Below are 5,383 nucleotides of genomic sequence, written 5' to 3' on the forward strand. Positions count from 1 at the left end.
ATATAAATAAAAGATCAAGTTGTGTATTCAGCTGTTAGAGTCTTTATACAATTATAAATACATTACACTGTATTTTTTTTTAACTTCACTGCACTTTCTGCATCATAAAGTATGTTTTTTTGTAAATGCCTTGGGAGATGGTACACAGGGCGGCTGTGGCTGAGTGGTTAGAGCAGTCGTCCTCCAATGCAAGAGCTGGGGGTTCGAATCCACCAGCAGTCACATGTCGAAGTGTCCCTGGGCAAGACACTGAACCCCCGGTCGTTGCCTCTGATGTGTGTCCCATTGGTATTTGAATGTGATAAAGCTCTGATAAGTTTCTTTAGAATGAATTGTTCAATTAGCTTTGTATAGATCTTGTAGAGTGCTGTATGAATGGGTAAATGAGGCACAGATTGTAGTGTAAAGAGTTTTGAGTATCTTGAAATAAGGTGCTATATAAGTACAGTCCATTTATCACAGGGACACAGAGACAAATGAGACAAACATTCACTCTCTCACTCAAACCCAGAGACAATTTAGAGTTACCAATCAGACTAACATACATGTTTTTGGTCTGTGGGAGGAAACTGGAGTACCTGGATAAAACTCACACATTCATGGAGAGAGCATGCAAACTCCACCCAGAAAGATCCCTGGCTGGGATTTGAAACGGTGACCTTCTCACTGAGAGGCAGCAGCTCTACCAACTGAGCCACCGTGTTGCCCAGATTTGTATCTTAGTAAACGAATTCAGTGATTCAGTCCATCCGCCGTGATGGACTGGAGACATGTCCAGGGTGTCCCGCACATCTCATACAGTGATAGCTGGATATGTGCACCAGTGACCCCTGTGACCCGAAAAGGAAGAAGCAGGTAAATGATAATTGATGGAAGGATGGCAGATACATATCCAATCATGAAATTCCAATCATGATGCTGACAGACTTCACTGCACCCCCTCTGATTTACTCCAACACATAAGTTGTCCAGTTTGTCTTCCTGCAAAAATGTTTTAATAGAGCAGTAAAATCAGGCTCATTTTATAAATTTCACAGCATGAGCAACTACTGTTATTTTAGTCCTATATTGCTCAAGTGGCTCAGTATTACTAAGATGGTTTAGACTAGTAAACACAAGGATAAAGTATGTATTTTTGAAGATACTATTTTTTATCTTTGAAACTCTGGATATTTTGGCAGAGCACTTTGAAGTTGATTACACTTTGTTTACTGCAATTACTGTTTCCTGACAAATGTTTAAAGCAACTAGATTATACATCAAGACTCATTCCAAAGAATAAAAAACTTCTCTAAACAAAGAGGGAAAAGATGGCCATGTTTGATTAGTTTAGCGCACGCTGCAGGTTAAGCAGACAGCCTGAACAAACATGTAATCAGATAGCTAAAACAGTAGGTCTTCCTCGTCAATTTTTTTTAACCTTAAACAACATGTTGCTCTAAGTCAAATAAGTTTCCAGCAAACAAAAGGCAGAATGTAACAAAATACCACAGCTTGCTGCTGGAAGCTCCCACGTAACGAGAATTAAAAACTCCTGTCTCAGTCAAAAGCTTCCCAGAGAGGCGAGGCTTTGAAAGTAGCTCAAAAGCCCCCTAGTTTGGCCCAGCACTGCAGGACTACAGATGCTTTCTCATGAGATAGTGTCCAAATACTTTTATGTCAGCAAGGAAAAACTGCATAAAATAAATACAATAATCTGGGGCACACATGCTTGGTACACAAGCTAATTCTCCCCCTCTGTGAATGAGTACAGAGCCAATGTTTATAAGTCTGAAGCAGATCTCAAATTCATCCAAACTTCCAAGTGTATTTACACAAAGTTACATTCCTTTAAATGAGTTTTCCTCTATCTCCCTCTAACAGAGGAACTGAGACTGGAACATGGGAACTGTGTGTATCCAGTTAGACTAGTGTTCATGTTGATTTACAGAGGAAGAGAGTATAACATACAAACAACATGCATGTATACTTTGAAATCAACAACATCAAAATGTAGCAAATACACAAATATGAATTGTAATTATAAAGTTGTTATAGTAATTGTATATTTTATTTTTAAATCATTTTTACATAAAATCAATAAGAACGGGCAAAATAAAAGGTATTGATGGTTAATGAACCTTTACTTGGGGAATATTCAGCCTCGTAAGGACAACTGTATTTATGAGAATGTTCTTTTTTATGAGGGGGCAGCTGTGCCTGAGCGGTTACAGCAGTCGTCCTCCAGTGGAAGAGTTGGGGGTTCAATTCCACCAGCAGGTCACATGTTGAAGTGTCCCTAGGCAAGACACTGAAGCCCTCATTGCCTCCGATGTGTCTCCCATCAGTGTAAGAATGTGATCTAATGTGGAGTGTGGTAAAGAGGTGAAGAAGAGAGTCCAGGCAGGATGGAGAAAAGTTTCAGGAGTGATTTGTGACAAAAGGGTGTCAACAAAGGTCAAAGGAAAAGTTTTCAAGATAGTGGTGAGACCAGCTATGCTGTGTGGTCTGGAGACAGAGACATGGACACCAAGACAGGGACAAGAACTGGAAGTGGCAGAAATGAATATGTTGAGGTTCTTCTTATGAGTGACAAGGATAAGATTAGGAATGAGATCATCAGAGGTACAGCACAGGTTGAACAACTGGGAGATAAAGTTAGAGAGGACACACTGAGATGGTTTGGACATGTCCAGAGGATGGACAGTGGTTTGGACATGTCCAGAGGAGGGACAGTGGTTTGGACATGTCCAGAGGATGGACAGTGGTTTGGACATGTCCAGAGGATGGACAGTGGTTTGGACATGTCCAGAGGAGGGACAGTGGGTATACTGGTAGAAGGATGTTAGGAATGCAGCTGCCAGGAAAAAGACAAAGAGGAGATCTATGGATGCAGTTAGAGAGGACATGGAGGCAGTTGGAGTGAGGACAGAGGATGCAGAGGACAGAGATGGAGGAGGATGACTCACTGTGGAGATCCTGAAGAGGGAACAGCTGAAAGAAGAAGGAAGAAGCTTGATTTAAAGGTGAAGTTGGGTGCATGATAAAAAATTTTAAAAAATGAAGGGACTTAATTTGTTTAATTTAGAGCCAGAGAATATATACTTTTTTTTGTTGTTGTTGTTTTTTTTTCCTGCAAACTAAAAAAGCTCATTAAATGGACCTCACTGCTATCAGTACCGTGCTGCTAACTGGACCATGTTGCTAAGAGAACCTCACTGTCATCAGAACCACTCTGCCAATAGGACCATGCTGCTGTAGATTTAGTTCTTTTTTACTTTTGGCGCCTTGTCTCTGTATTTTTGTAGCATGCTTTGAATAAATCCTAGTTTATATTAGTTTAGTTTATGTTAGTGCTCGCATTAAGCATGTAATTATAGCTGAACAGAATCTAAGAGAATTATCCTGCTGTTGTTCGGTGTATTGTTTTGCACTATTAATGAATAGCATATACACATCTTAGGTCTTTTAGAATACTACTTGGCGTTCGTTTAGTGTATATCTTAGTTCATACAGTATCTTAGATCCTAGTTTACTTTCTTTTTACATTTTATATTTTTGCTATTGTTTGATGTAACTGGGACCCTGTGTACACAATTTCATTCTACTACATGTACCACATGTGATGTGAACGACAATAAAGAAACTCTGACTTTATGAAATGAGACATTTTCAAACCTAGGGCCACTTACAGTACATCCTAAGTACTGAATAGCCTAGAAAATATGTAATTCAAAACACTCTTTTTAAATTAGTTATTTTAAATACTTTTAAGGGTAGTTTCACTTCTTTATTGGACTTTTATACACAAACAAACCAACAAATAAATACAACCTTTTCTAAACTGAGGATGTTCTTAAACTGTTATTGGTGTTGACATGTAAACACAGAAAACCAGAAACCTGGCATGTGATATTAGTGTGTGCATAATGATCTCAGTTGTTTAGACAAGGTGGTTGCTCTGGCACGGTGCAGCCAAATACACAATAACTGGTATTTGTGTTACGCCATAAAAGCCAACAAAGATAAAGAGGGGGCCTGTTGGTCTGGCAAACACAAGAACGTGCTTCAAAAGTACTTTGGATTTTGTTGGAAAACTTTTTTTTATTTTTTTTATGTATTTTAAAATGCTGCAGGAATGCAATATTTATATGGAAACGGAAAAAAAAAAATATTACAGGGTTGCTCTTAGTAGTTCCTTGAACATTTCTCTTTTGTCTTCAGGGCTTTGGTACAATTTCTAAACAGTAAGGAGGAAGTGGCTCCTGTAGCCAGGCTCTTTACAAACCACAACCCTAAACAGACAGTGCCATAAATATATAGATTTCAAAGAACAGAACACCAGAATGGCTGACCACCTTGCTGACATCTAAATAGCTGCAGGCACTAAATGCAATTGATCGGGGGGGTGGGGGGGTTGTTGGATGATGACAAAAAGAAGCAGACATGCAGGAAAGACAGGAAAAGAGGCAAAAATATGAAATGTTAAAATTAAACCATACAAATTTATCTTCAGGAATTTGGATGTTGGGATAATAACTGAACTGGAACTGGATGCTATAAGAAGCAAAAGATCAGAAAAATATGCCAACATGACCCCCCCCCCCCCCCCAATGTTCCAAATTGAGGAGAGTTAGTGAATCACTGAGAAACTGAGTGAGGGATGATGGGGAAAATAAGGGAACAAGAAGGGCTTCTGTTCAACAGAGAATCTGTGTAGAATACACTCCAGGTGTAACAAATTAAAGGAGATGGGCACATCAAACAGAACTGTGCGCAGTAACCCTGGTGGCAGGAAATGCTCTACAGCGTTGTGTGCGCTGACCAGAGAGAGAGACAACAGGGGGAAACTAGAAGCCTAAAAAGAGGAAACAGAGAAACATAAGTAAGCAAATGAAAAATGTTCAAAAACATCCTGCAGAGAAAAGGGGGAGAGCAGCACATGTGGAGAAAGATGAGCTGGGTGAGATGCTGGGTTTGGGTATTTTGTAGCAAGGGAAATAAATAATAATATAGAACAAGCGGCAAAGAGTACGACGGAGCTTTAGAGCCATGCTAAGAAAAAAAAACATAAGAAAAAAGTAATAAAATAATGAGAATAAACTCATAATATTACGAGAATAAAGTCATAATATTACAAGAATAAACTCGTAATACGTCCTGGGTCGGCTCGCACCTGCTGTGGCCCATAGACATACAGTATATACTGTACGTAGACACCTCACTGAGTGCTGAATTGCACGTCCATGTCGCCGCCATTTTAAATGTGGCAAAAGTAAAGCAATAGATAGAAGATGCCTCATTCATTCACAGTGGCAACACGGAAAAAACTGAACAAGACTGTTCTTTTCCAAGGTTTATAACTTGCACACATGAAAACATACAATACTCCACACCCCTTGTT

This window comes from Nematolebias whitei, chromosome 5 (genome assembly GCF_014905685.2).
Source record: "Nematolebias whitei isolate Nwh7 chromosome 5, NemWhi1, whole genome shotgun sequence".
Classification (NCBI taxonomy): Eukaryota; Metazoa; Chordata; class Actinopteri; order Cyprinodontiformes; family Rivulidae; genus Nematolebias; species Nematolebias whitei.